Raw genomic sequence first — 14,118 nt, 5'->3', positions numbered from 1 at the left:
TGGAAGCTGATTGGACGCAGGACGCTCTAAGTTCCCAGAGCCAGAGGATGAATGGGGGACGTTTGGAAAGCTCTGCCTTTTTTATTAGCGGGTTTTTCAAGAGCTTGAGAAAGTCCTACGTTGCTGAGCTTTTACTTCCTGATGTAGCAGTGGTGACAATAGTAATAATTGTTACTAATAATTGTTAAATTAATGTATTATAAAATTAAAAATACATATCTAGTTTAGCTCTATCACAAAGGTCAAGAGGACATCTCCACAAGATGTCTAAAGCGGATACCTTGACGTGACCAAAATACTATTTTTTTTTTTGCCGTACGCGGGCCTCTCACCGCCGTGGCCTTTCCTGTCCCGGAGCACAGGCTCCGGACGCGCAGGCCCAGCGGCCATGGCTCACGGGCCCTGCCGCTCCGCGGCACGTGGGATCCTCCCAGACCGAGGCACGAACCCATGTCCCCTGCATCGGCAGGCGGACTCCCAACCACTGCGCCACCAGGGAAGCCCCTAAAATACTATTTTAAATAACCAGTGTCCTCTGCTACTTTCGTAAATGCTAAAATATTTCAGCCCAAAAATCTTGAAATCGTCCTGATTTCTCTCTTTTTTAAACCTCCGTATCCAAAATATTAGCAGATCTTTTTGGTTGTACTATCAAAAATATCTTTAATTCATCCACTTTTCTCCATTCCATATTTACCACCCTAGTGGAAGCCACCATCATCTCTTGCCTGGGCTATGTTTACAATCCAAGTGGATGAAAATATTTGATGGAAAATTTGTCTTTGGGGATGGACTAGATGGCCTAAACATTTTTGTTTGTTTGTTTTCTGTTTAGTTTTTGTTTTTTATATACTCTCTTAAGATACTGCTAATACCTGTTTTCTTTTGGAATAAGAGTTCAAAGTGACTGGTTATATAAATCCAGGAGAGACTGATATCTTTATAATTGAGCCAATATTTTTATGGTTTTTGTTTGTTACTGAGCTCATGGTGTTTTACAGGATGGTATGCATTGGTTCTGCACTTTAGTGACTCGATTACTGAGAAATTGTTTAAATACCACAGTAGTAAAAATATTTATAAAACATTGCAGCATCTAACTCTAAATACAGATGAGGCTTGCTGCTCTGATTGTTTAACAGTGAGAGTCTCGGGAAGCAGCCGCATAGCACAGGGAGATCAGCTCGGTGCTTTGTGACCGCCTGGAGGGGTGGGATAGGGAGGGTGGGAGGGAGGGAGACGCAAGAGGGAAGAGATATGGGAACATATGTATATATATAACTGATTCATTTTGTTGTAAAGCAGAAACTAACACACCATTGTAAAGCAATTATACGCCAATAAAGATGTAAAAAAAAAAAAATTGTGAGAGTCTCCCCCTGAGTCTTACTCAGTGTGTATTAAGGAAGGGATGTTAATCTTAGATTATGAGAGGGTCACTAATAACACCAGTAATAAAGGGTGTTTACACCACAGCCAGCATTTACACATAGGAAGTTTTTCTGGGGACTATAAAGCAGAATGTTTCTGAAATTCCCATAGTTATATAAACAAGGAAAACTTTGGAACAATTAAAAATATGTTGCCTTGAGAAAATAAGGAAAAACATAGAAATTAAAAGTTTTTAAGCTTCCTGGGACTTCCCTGGTGGTGCAGTGGTTAAGAATCTGCCTGCCAATGCAGGGGACACGGGTTCGAGCCCTGGTCCGGGAAGACCCCACATGCCACGGAGCAACTAAGCCCACAAGGCACAACTACTGAGCCTGCGCTCTGGAGCCCGCGAGCCACAACTACTGAGCCCACAATCCACAACTACTGAAGCCTGTGCACCTAGAGTCCATGCTCCGCAACAAGAGAAGCCACCACAATGAGAAGCTTGCGCACCACAACGAAGAGTAGCCCCCACTCACCCCAAATAGAGAAAGCCCGCGCACAGCAATGAAGACCCAATGCAGCCAAAAATAAATAAAATAAAATAAATACATTTATAAAAAAAGTTTTTAAGCTTCCTTTATATCTTCAGAGAGGAAACTAACAGTTTTTTAATTATTCTTTTTTTAATGTATTTATTTTATTTTATTTTTGGCTGCGCTGTGTCCTTGTTGCTGTGCGTGGGCTTTCTCTAGATGCGGCAAGCGGGGTCTACTCTTTGTTGCAGTGCACGGGCTTCTCATTGCGGTGGCTTCTCTTGTTGCGGAGCCCGGGCTCTAGGCGCGCGGGCTTCAGTAGTTGTGGCTCGCGGGCTCTAGAGCACAGGCTCAGTAGTTGTGGTGCACGGGCTTAGTTGCTCTGCGGCATGTGAGATCTTCCTGGGCCATGGCTCGAACCCGTGTCCCCTGCACTGGCAGGCAGATTCTTAACCACTGCACCACCAGGGAAGCCCCGGAAACTAACATTAATTAACCACCTCTTGGCAGATATATTATGTTGTCATTTATGTTAGTTCTTATTTATTCTTCATGACAATTCTATTAGGTAATTACTAATGTCACCACTTTACATATGACAAAACTGAGGCGTGGGAAGTAAAACAAACTCAAAAAGTATATTCTGTGATTGGATGAGAACTAAAGGCAATTGCCCTAAATATAAAACAGATTTAAGCTGTTTAAGATGAGACAAATTTATATAATTATCCTTCCTCTTATATATTCTGGGGCCAAATAATTCCATATACATTGTAGAAAAAACACAGAAGTTTTAAAAAATATATAAATTTATTAATACAAAATAAAACTGCCAAGTCAGAACATATCACATTCATCTATATATCGAATTATTACTGTTACTTCTTTACTCTGTTCTGAAAGGTAAGTTTGTTCCAGGAACCAATTCACTATTTTTTTAACATCTTAAACTTTCAAGTATTTTCCAACTTGAGTTTGTAATGTTATACAAGCCAAGTAAAAAAGAAATCTTTCATGAGTAAAATTTGCACATCTGTTACCATCTGTGTCCTAACCAACAATCTTCCTATAGAAAATGTTTTGTTTAAACACAACATAAACTTTGTAACTGAAAACCAAACAAATAATGAATATAAGCATGGGCATTAGAGTATGCCCTTAAATAAGCAGAATCTTATTCAGCGGGGGGGGGGGGGGGCGGGGGGGGCTGTTGTATGTAAATGAAGAAAGGACAAATGTTGGAAGAAACAAGTACTTAAAACTTTATGGGGACTTCCCTGGTGGTCCAGTGGTTAAGAATCCGCCTTCCAATGCAAGGGACGTGGGTTCGATCCCTCGTCCGGGAAGTAAGATCCCACGTGCCGCAGGGCAATTAAGCCCGCGCGCCACAACTACTGAGCCCGTGCGCCACAAGGTACAGAGCCCACGCACCACAACTGGAGAGAGAAAATCCGCGCACCACAACTAGAGAGAAGCCTGCACGCTGCAACGAAAATTTCCACATGCAGCAACGAAGATCCCACAACTAAGACCAGACACAGCCAAAAATAAAATAAAATTTAAAAGAAAAGAAAAGAAAAAACCATTATGTACAGTAGAGCCTATCATTTTAAGCTGCATATAGAAACAAAACTGACAAATTTTTACTGTGCACAATCAAATCTAAACTCAAGGAAAAAAGGAGCATGTTTAACGTAGAAAGGCTTGAAGTCAGGAATGGCTCTGCCAGTCAAAAGAGAAGGGAAACCCTACAAATAAGTTTTTAACGAAATTCGAAACAAACCAGAGCTACCAAGGCTATTAATACTACTGACTTCAGTGTGACTTCAGTTTATTTAAATATGTACTAGAGAGGAAATTAGTAGCTTTGTTTCTGTCAGATAATAGTACACAATTTTATCCTAGATTTATTTCCAAGGACATTTTGCAAGATGACAATCCCTTTGAACTATGCTCTTTCCCTCTGGGTTCCGCATATGCAAGGGTATGTTTATTTCCCCAGCTCAGCAAGTATTTATTGAGTGATAACTCTATGCCGGTCACTGTGTGAGGCATTATTATGTCTCATGATCTATATAAACTCTTTCTAATGTGATATGAAATTGTGGATTTTGTTGTTTCTGTCATTGTTTTAAACTTTGAAAATCAAAATTTGCAAATAAAACATAGGTACATCCCCACTGTAACAACAGAGACACACATGGAACAATTTCCTTTCATCACTGCTCTCATTTTAGTTTTCCTTCCAGAGGTAGTGAGGCCCCTGGGATTAGTTCGGGAATGCACAATTGGAGTAAATGTACTCAGGTCTGGAAGAATCCCCACCTTGGTTTCTGACCCACAGAGTGAGGGCTCTAACGGTAGGAAAGGCGAAGTGGAGCCAATAGAACTGCCTTTACCTTCCAAAACAATAAATCAGAAGTGACTGCAGAGATTGATGTCACCATCAAGGACTTGAAAGATGCAGAGTGGGAATTCCTAGCACATTACATTCAGTTAGCCAATTTGGCCCTTTTAAGGAAGGATGAATCTTGGAGAACAACAATGAATGAATGTAAACTGAATCATGCGGTGCCTCCAACTGCAGCTGCTGTTCCACGTGGGGTTTCATTGCTGGAGCACGTCACACCCCCAGACACCTGTTAGGTGGCTATTGATCTGTCAAATGTCTTTTGATCTGTACATTGGTAAAGGCCATCAGAAGAAGTTTGTTTTCAACTGGGAGGGTCAGCAATACACATTCACAGCCCTATCTCAGGACCATGTCAAATTTCCAGCCCTATGTCTTTTTTTTTTTTTAACATCTTTATTGGAGTATAATTGCTTTACAATGGTATGTTAGTTTCAGCTTCACAACAAAATGAATCAGTTATATATATACATATATTCCCATATCTCTTCCCGCTTGCGTCTCCCTCCCTCCCACCCTCCCTATCCCACCCCTCCAGGCGGTCACAAAGCACCGAGCTGATCTCCCTGTGCTATGCGGCTGCTTCCCACTAGCTATCTACCTTACGTTTGGTAGTGTATATATGTCCATGCCTCTTTATCGCTTTGTCACCGTTTACCCTTCCCCCTCCCCATAGCCTCAAGCCACCATAAAACCTGAAACAGCCATCACCAATTTGGCATTGTCTGACCTATCAACTTATAAATGTGGGTACCCACAGCAGCACTCAATCAACAAATGAAAGTGTTACGCAGGAGATCAGGCTTGAGTAGGTCCTGAAGGTGCACGTAAGTTGCATGAGAAACATTCTAGATCCACATGACCCACATTCCTGCCACATTGCCTCTTCTCTCTCAGCCTGTACACATGGCATTATGGAGAGTGCCCTATGAGCAGTTAACTGAAGAAGAAAACACTGGGGACTGTTTTACAGATAGTTCTGCACAAGGTGCTGGCACTACCTGAAAGTAAATGGCTTTGCACTACAGCCTCCCTTGAAGCAAGTGATGAGAGGAAATCTTCCCAATGGGCAGAATGTTAGCACTGCACTTGGATATTCATTTTGCCTGGAAGGAGTGATGGCCAGAGTTGCAGTTCTGTAGTGATTCATGGGCAGTGGCTAATCATTTGACTGAATGGATGGCCAGGGAATTAGAAGGAACACAACTGGAAAGTTATTAAGGATGTCTGGAGGAGAGACATATGGATAAACCTCTCTACATAGGTATGAAGTGTGAAGATATTTGTACCCCATGGGACTATGCACCAAAGAGCAACCTATGTAGGGAATGACATTCATAATCAGGTGGATAAGAGACCCATCCTGTGGACATCAGCCACCCTCTTTCCCCAGTCACTCCTGTCCTCGCCCAGCAAGTCCACAAACAAAGGGCCCTGGCAGCAGGGATGCAGGTTATGCATGGACTTTCACTCATCAAGGCTGATCTGGCTAGAGCCACTGCTGAGTGCCCAACCTGCCAACAGTAGAAATCAACAATGAGTCCCAGTCTGGCACCATTCTCCCGGAAGATGAGCCACCCACTTATTAGTGGGTTAATTACATAGGAACACTTCCAGTAGGCACTTGGTTCTTACTGAAACAGATATTTACACTGGATACAAATTTTCCTCCCTTGCTCACAACGCGGCTACCAAAATCACTATTGTGTGGACTTGAGGAATGCCTTATTCAGCATCATGTTAAACCACACAGCACTGCTTCTGGCCAAGAAACTTGTTTGACAGCAGATGAATTGTGGCGTTTGTCTCATGTTCATGGAATTCACTGGTTTTATCGTGTGCACCATCACCTTGAAGCAGCTGTGTGGAATGGCGGAATGGGCTTTTGAAAAGTCAGTTATGATGCCAGATTAATGTCAGCACCTTCTGGGACTAGGACAATGTCTTCTAAGATGCAGCATGTGCTGTAAATAAGTGATCGATATATGATGCTATTTCTCTTAGAGCCAGGATTCACCAAGTCCAGGAATCAAGTGTCAAAGATGGGAATGACTCCTCTCACGGTTACTTCTAGTGATCCACTAGTGAATTTTTTGCTTCCCATTCCCTACAACTTTGGGCTCTGCTGGTCTAGAAGTTTTAGTCTTAAGGGAGGAATACTTCCACCAAGGGACACTTCAATGGTTCCATTAAACAGAAATGAGACTGTCACCTTGCCCCTCAGTGTCTCATGCCATTGAATCAAAAGGCAAGTGGGGGCTTCCCTGGTGGCGCAGTGGTTGAGAATCCGCCTGCCGATGCAGGGGACACGGGTTCGTGCCCCGGTCCAGGAAGAACCCACATGCCGCGGAGCTGCTGGGCCCGTGAGCCATGGCCGCTGAGCCTGTGCGTCCAGAGCCTGTGCTCCACAACGGTAGAGGCCACAACAGTGAGAGGCCCGTGTACCGCAAAAAAAAAAAAAGGCAAGTAGGGGGTACTCTATTGACTAGGGCAGGTTGACCCTGACAACCAATTATATTGCCACCACAAAACGGCAGTAAGGAAGAGTGTGTCTAGAATGCAGGAGGTCCCCTGAGATGCCTCTCAGTACCTCCGTATTCTGTGATTAAAGTCTATGGAAAACTTAACAACCGCATAGGGGCAGGGCTCTTAATGGCTCAGACCTTTCAGGAATTAAGGTTTAGGTCACTCTGGCAGGCAAGAAACCACAACTAGCTGAAGTTTTTTCCTGAGGGCAAGGGGAATATGGAATGAGTAGTGGCAGACTGTAGTTATAAATACCAGCTATGCCCATGTGAACAGTTGTAGGAATAAGCACTGTAATAGTTATGAGTTTTCTTTATTTTGATACGAATATATTTATATGTTTATTCACCATTTTTCTCTTTTTTCCCTCCCATTCTCCTGCCATGTATAGAATATTTGCTGATGGTATTTAACCTCTCAGTATTTAAGTTACTGGATATCAAAGAAGGAATATGACCTATCTAGAAGACAGTTGATTATCACCTCAAAATGGACAAAAGGACTTTTTTTTTCTCTTTGGAGAGACCATGTTACAGTCGTATGAGGGATAGTTGCATTACGTTAGGAAGAAGCAAATTGTTACTATTTCTCTTACTTGAAAATTAAGTTAAATACAGTTCAGAAAGGTAAACATGGATGCCAAGCTGACAAGGGATAGACTGTGGTGGGTTTGTATCATATCAATTTAGCTAAGCTGGAACTATATTTCCCAGAATCCCTTTACTGTGTAGTTCTGAATCAGTGTGATCCCCAAGTGACACTATTATTTTTTAGACACTTTTTAAGCTAGTGAAATAAATTTCCACCTAATTATCAGTTCCTTATGAAACACTTAAAATATTCAATTGAAAATAGCACATTAACTAAATGAATTATGAAGCATCCGTATGGTAGAATACTACACAACCATTAAAAATGATACTGTAGAATTTTATCTTCTGAAATGGACAGATGTTCATAACAAATTTAAAATTATGAAAATCAGACCACAAAATTCTATTTAGGGTATTGGCCCAGTTGATATTGTATGCATTTTCTGGACATTATATGTTGAAAAAAGTCTCAAGGGACATAAAGGTTATTAATAGCTATGTGATGAAATTATAGATCTTTTCCCCTTCTTTGAAACTGTATGTATTTTCCGCTTTTTCTATAATAAACATGTATTACTTTTGTAATTAGGATTCAAACTTTTAATAGCATTTTGTTGGAACACAGCAGATATCTTCTTTCTGGTGTTTCATTGGTATATCTGTCTCTCTACCCAGGTATCTCTCACTGCTGTATTCTGTAAGGGTTAAATAATAATGCTTCCCAAATTTGCTTCCATTCTAAGTAAGAGTGGTTGGATGTTTATTACTATGCACCATCAGATAGTCAGCTGCAGTATCAGAAACTCAGCATCTTGAAGTCTGGGTCAACATGTTTTTCACCACTGAATTTCCTGCACCTCTCACGGTGCTGACACGTAGCAGGACTCATTAAATATTAGTTGAATGAATCAATGAACAAAGAGACCCTTGCCTCTTCCATCTCTTTGATCCTTCAATGTGTCATCTTAACAATTGCACTTCCTTAATGTTTCTTTCGGGTTTTTTTAATATAAAGTTATTTATTTACTTATTACTTATTTTTGGCTGCGTTGGGTCTTCATTGCTGTGCGTGGGCTTTCTCTAGTTGCGGCGAGTGGGGGCTACTCTTCGTTGAGGTGCATGGGCTTCTCATTGCGGTGGTTCCCTTGTTGCAGAGCACGGGCTCTAGGCACTCAGGCTTCAGTAGTTTTGGTGCGCAGGCTTATTTGCTCCGTGGCATGTGGGATCATAGTTCCCGGACCAGGGATCGAACCCACATCCCCTGCACTGGCAGGTGGATTCTTAACCACTGCGCCACCAAGGAAGTCCCAATGTTTCTTTAGTTTGTTCCCACCTCTCCATCTTCCCCACAACGTGTTAGTCCAGACTCACATCATCTCTTGCCCCAGTTCTCTTCACATTGCAGCCAAAATGCTTTTTCTAAGAAATTGAAAAAAAAGTCTCAAAATGCCAATCAAGACAACAAACTTACTGCTAACTAGAGAGAAGTAAGTTGGATCAGAAGCAAAATTTGGACTGTTTTTATTCGTTACTATCTTCTTTCTTTTCTATCTCATAGCTCCCTTCCATATTTTAATATCTGTTTTGTGGAAATTGTGGGTATACTCTGAAAGCATCTGCCTTCTCTTCAGGAGAGATGGGGACCAAAAATGGCAAGCAGTAGGGCTGGTCATGATAATGTTCACCATTTGTTTCCTCCTTCATTCATCAAGCGTTTGTGGAGCGAGTAGCAGAGACAAGCACTGTTCTATGCAGTGGGGGTATCTGATTCCTGACTCCAGGAAACTGTCATTCTAATCAGAGGAGAAACACACACGCAATTAATGGCAGAGCTATCTGAGAAGGGCATGCTCATTGGAGGTTTGCACCAATTGCTTTGAGAGTCCTGGAGTGATTCATTATCTCAAGTAGGAAAAGGCAGGTTTACAGAGGAGCTCGCTTTTGAGCTGAGCACCGAAGGAAGAGCTGGATTCCTTAAGAGTCAGGAAAAAGCTTTTCAAGAATGAGGACCAGCCCATGCAAAGGCAGAGAAGTGGGAGAGTCCAAAAGAAGCTGAGTGGTTGTGTACAACAGAGAGTAAAGGAAGAATGGCTGGAGATATGACTCAAAAAGGAAAGAGGGTCTTCCCTGGTGGTGCAGTGGTTGAGAGTCCGCCTGCCGATGCAGGGGACACGGGTTCATGCTCCGGTCCGGGAAGATCCCACATGCCGCAGAGCGGCTGGGCCTGTGAGCCATGGCCGCTGAGCCTGCGCGTCCGGAGCCTGTGCTCCGCAACGGGAGAGGCCACAGCAGTGAGAGGCCCGCGTACCGCAAAAAAAAAAAAAAAAAAAAAAAAAATGTAGAGGGTCTTTCATGATGCATTTAGATTTTATTATGTAGGCAATAAAAAACTGTTGAAGGATTATTTTTTAAATGAAATAGTCAATTGTGTGTTTGGAAGATGGATGAATAGCAGGAAGATGTGAGGCAGAGAGAACTTTTAGGACCTTCATATGGGAGTCTATATGGGAGACGATGAGTGTCTGCGATAGACAGGGGGAATGAGGAGAGCAGGAGGTTGATGGTGATGGAAAGATTACAGAAGATCTTTCACTGGTGGAAGTAGTTCAATTGGATCAACAAATAGATATGATGCCTGGTTACTCTGGAGAGAGAAGGCTCTGGTGAAAGTGAACTGTGAATTATGGCCCCAGGCAACTCTGCAGCTTTGTCCAAGAGCTGGACCAAAGAAGAAGGTCTTTCCTGGAGCCGGAGGAGGAGGAGCCTGGGGAAATGGCCAGCGTCAGGGCTTCGGTGGATACAAAAGCCAGGTCGGAGCATGTCCCCCCAGGGACTTTGATTATAGGTACACACCCGGCCCATCACCTCCAACCCACACAAGGCCTCTCGGAGGGAGATACAAGGAACAGCATGCTGAGGTCATGCCATCTGCCTGGTGAGAACTATTGTTCTAGAAGGACCCTCCAGGAGTGGACCTTGGTAGGATTGGGAAAGAGACCAGGGTTAGAGATCCAGGAGTCAGCAGAATCTGGGTGATAGTGGGAGTCATATCGGTGGATGAACTGCCAAAATAAGAGATGGAGCAGGCAGGGCTTTTGTTTGGAGGGATCATGGATCTCCTTATGGAGCTGATAAAAGCTATGAGCTCTCTTCCCAGAAAAGTGCCCACACACACCCACTGAATGTGGCTATAATTATAGGAAGTTCATAGAGTAAAGTTAAAAGGGTGAGAGGGAAGAGAGTTGAAGACGATGCCTAGGGAATCACCCACATACTTAAGAGGATACTACAAAGGAGATATAGCAAGGTCAAAGGGCCATGGGAGAGCAGGAGCAGAGAAAGCTCAGGAGGGGGAGCTTCCAGCAAGTCACGTGGAGTGAAACGGAACAGAAGCCACTGGATTTGACAATTGGTCATTGGTAACATTTGTCCAGTAAATATTTTATTAAGTGCACAATATTATGGTGACTTGAGTGCGGATCTGACTCTACTACCAGACACCGTCCTAGAACATGGTATCATGATCAACACCCATATATGTTTGGTGAATTAATTCATTAATTTCAGTACCGTGGTGGCAGGAGAAGCCAGATTGCAGAGGGAGGAAGTGAACGGGAATTAAAAAAATAATAGTAGAGAATTAGTATAGGATTTATCCCTCCAAACATAGCTGGGTATGAAAGGAAGAAGAGGGCTGAGGTGGTAGCTGAGAGGGGTTTTTAAAGATGCTGGGACTTGGGCACATTTGTATAAGATAGGGGAAGAAAATTGTGGAGAGGGAGGGACTGAAGGTGGCAGAAGGAGGAGAGGGGGGTAAGTAACAGCAAAATTAGGGCCATGGTCAGAGTGTGTGGATGGAGCCCACCAGGGTGAAGTTTACCTTGGAAAAGATTTGAGCCATTTTTTTTTTTTTTGGCCATGTGCAGCATGTGGGATCTTAGTCCCCCAACCAGGGATCGAACCCATGCCCACTGCATTGGGAACAGAGTCTTAAACACTGGACTGCCAGAGAAGTCCCTGGAACCATCTTCTTTTTTAAAAAAAAATTTTTATTTTTGGCTGTGTTGGGTCTTTGTTGTTGCGTGTGGGCTTTCTCTAGTTGCAGTGAGCTGGGGCTACTCTTCATTGTGGTGCATGGCCTTCTCATTGCGGTGGCTTCTCTTGTTGCAGAGCATGGGCTCCAGGTGCGTGGGCTTCAGTAGTTGCAGAACACAGGCTCAGTAGTTGTGGCTCATGGGCTTAGTTGCTCCACAGAATGTGGGATCTTCCTGGACCAGGGATTGAACCCATGTCCCCTGCATTGGCAGGCGGATTCTTAACCACTGTGTCACCAGGGAAGTCCCCCTTGAGCCATCTTCTAAAGAAAGAGAGCAGAAAGAAGATTAAAGGCATAAAGAAACCAACACTTAGTGTCCTATTAAGCTGTCTTCTTTAAACCACCCAATTGGTTTATTAATTCCATTTTTTTCAAATGAGGAAACTTAGGTTTACAGACATTGACAACATGTTCAACTTGACATAATCCGAAAGTGGCAGAGCCCTGTTCTGCTGATTACAAAGCTCACAATTTTATGTACATTAAAGTTTGGAGGTGCCAAAGAGGGAAAGGGAGCTACAGAAGTTCATGCCTCGTGGTTTCCATACTTTCAGATATTATTAGACCACTTGGAGTGAGTGTTGGGTCAAGGAGAGAGGCAAAGACTTTGAGACAGCCACTGTGAAGAGTGGATTACATTGTGGCATAGGTATCCAGATTTTTTTAAAAATTAATTAACATAAGATAACCTCATCCACCAGAGGGCAAACAGCAGAAGCAAGAAGAATGACAATCCTGCAGCCTGTGGAACAAAAACCACATTCACAGAAAGATAGACAAGATGAAAAGGCAGAGGGCTAGGTACCAGATGAAGGAACAAGATAAAACCCCAGAAAAACAACTAAATGAAAGGTAGACAGGCAAACTTCCAGAAAAAGAATTCAGAATAATGATAGTGAAGATGATCCAGGACTTTGGAAAAAGAATGGAGGCAAAGATCAAGAAGATGCAAGAAATGTTTAACAAAGATCTAGAAGAATTAAAGAACAAACACACAGAGATGAACAATACAATACCTGAAATGAAAACTACACTAGAAGGAATCAATAGCAGAATAACTGAGGCAGAAGAATGGATAAGTGACCTGGAAGACAGAATGGTGGAATTTACTGCTGCGGAACAGAATAAAGGAAAAAGAATGCAAAGAAATGAAGACAGCCTCAGAGACCTCTGGGGCCACATTAAACGCAACAACATTTGCATTATAGGGATCCCAGAAGGAGAAGAGAGAGAGAAAGGACCTGAGAAAATATTAGAAGAGATTATACTCAAAAACTTCCCTAACATGGGAAGGGAAATAGCCACCCAAGTCCAGGAAGTGCAGCAAGTCACATACACGATAAACCCAAGGAGAAACACGCCGAGACACATAGTAATCAAATTGGCAAAAATTAAAGACAAAGAAAAATTATTGAAAGCAGAAAGGGAAAAATGACAAATAATATACCAGGGAATGGCCATAAGGTTAACAGCTGATTTCTCAGCAGAAACTCTACAAGCCAGAAGGGAGTGGCATGATATACTTAAAGTGATGAAAGGGAAGAACCTACAACCAAGATTACTCTACCCGGCAAGGATCTCATTCAGATTTGATGGAGAAATCAAAAGCTTTACAGACAAGCAAAAGCTAAGAGAATTCAGCACCACCAAACCAGCTCTACAACAAATGCTAAAGGAACTTCTCTAAGTGGGAAACACAAGAGAAGAAAAGGACCTACAAAAACAAACCCAAAACAATTAAGAAAATGGTAATAGGAACACACATATCGATAATCACCTTCAACATGAGTGGATTAAATGCTCCAACCAAAAGACACAGGTTTGCTGAATGGATCCAAAAACAAGACCCATATATATGCTGTCTACAAGAGACCCACTTCAGACCTAGGGACACAAACAGACTGAAAGTCAGGGGATGGAAAAAGATATTCCATGCTAATGGAAATCAAAAGAAAGCTGGAGATGGGCTTCCGTGGTGGTGCAGTTCTTGAGAAGCTGCCTGCCAATGCAGGGGACATGGGTTTGAGCCCTGGTCTGGGAAGATTCCACATGCCGCGGAGCAACTATGCCCGTGAGCCACAACTACTGACCCTACGCATCTGGAGCCTGTTCTCCGCAACAAGAGGGCCATGACAGTGAGAGGCACACACACCGCGATGAAGAGTGGCCCCTGCTTGCCGCACCTAGAGAAAGCCCTCGCACAGAAACGAAGACCCAACACAGCCAAAAATAAATAAATAAATTTATTTTTTTAAAAAAGAAACCTGGAGTAGTAATACTCATATCAGATAAAATAGACTTTAAAATAAAGAATGTTACAAGAGACAAGGAAAGACACTACATAATGATCAAGGGATCAATCCAAGAAGAAGATATAACAATTATAAATATATATGCACCCAACACAGGAGCACCTCAATACATAAGGTAACTGCTAACAGCTCTAAAAGATGAAATCGACTGTAGCACAATAGTGGGGCACTTTAAAACCTCACTTACACCAATGGACAGATCATCCAAACAGAAAATTAATAAGGAAACAGAAGCTTTAAATGACACAATAGACCAGATAGACTTAATTGATAT

Source organism: Lagenorhynchus albirostris, chromosome 4, assembly GCF_949774975.1.
Source record: "Lagenorhynchus albirostris chromosome 4, mLagAlb1.1, whole genome shotgun sequence".
Lineage (NCBI taxonomy): Eukaryota > Metazoa > Chordata > Mammalia > Artiodactyla > Delphinidae > Lagenorhynchus > Lagenorhynchus albirostris.
This window is presented reverse-complemented; position numbering follows the sequence as displayed.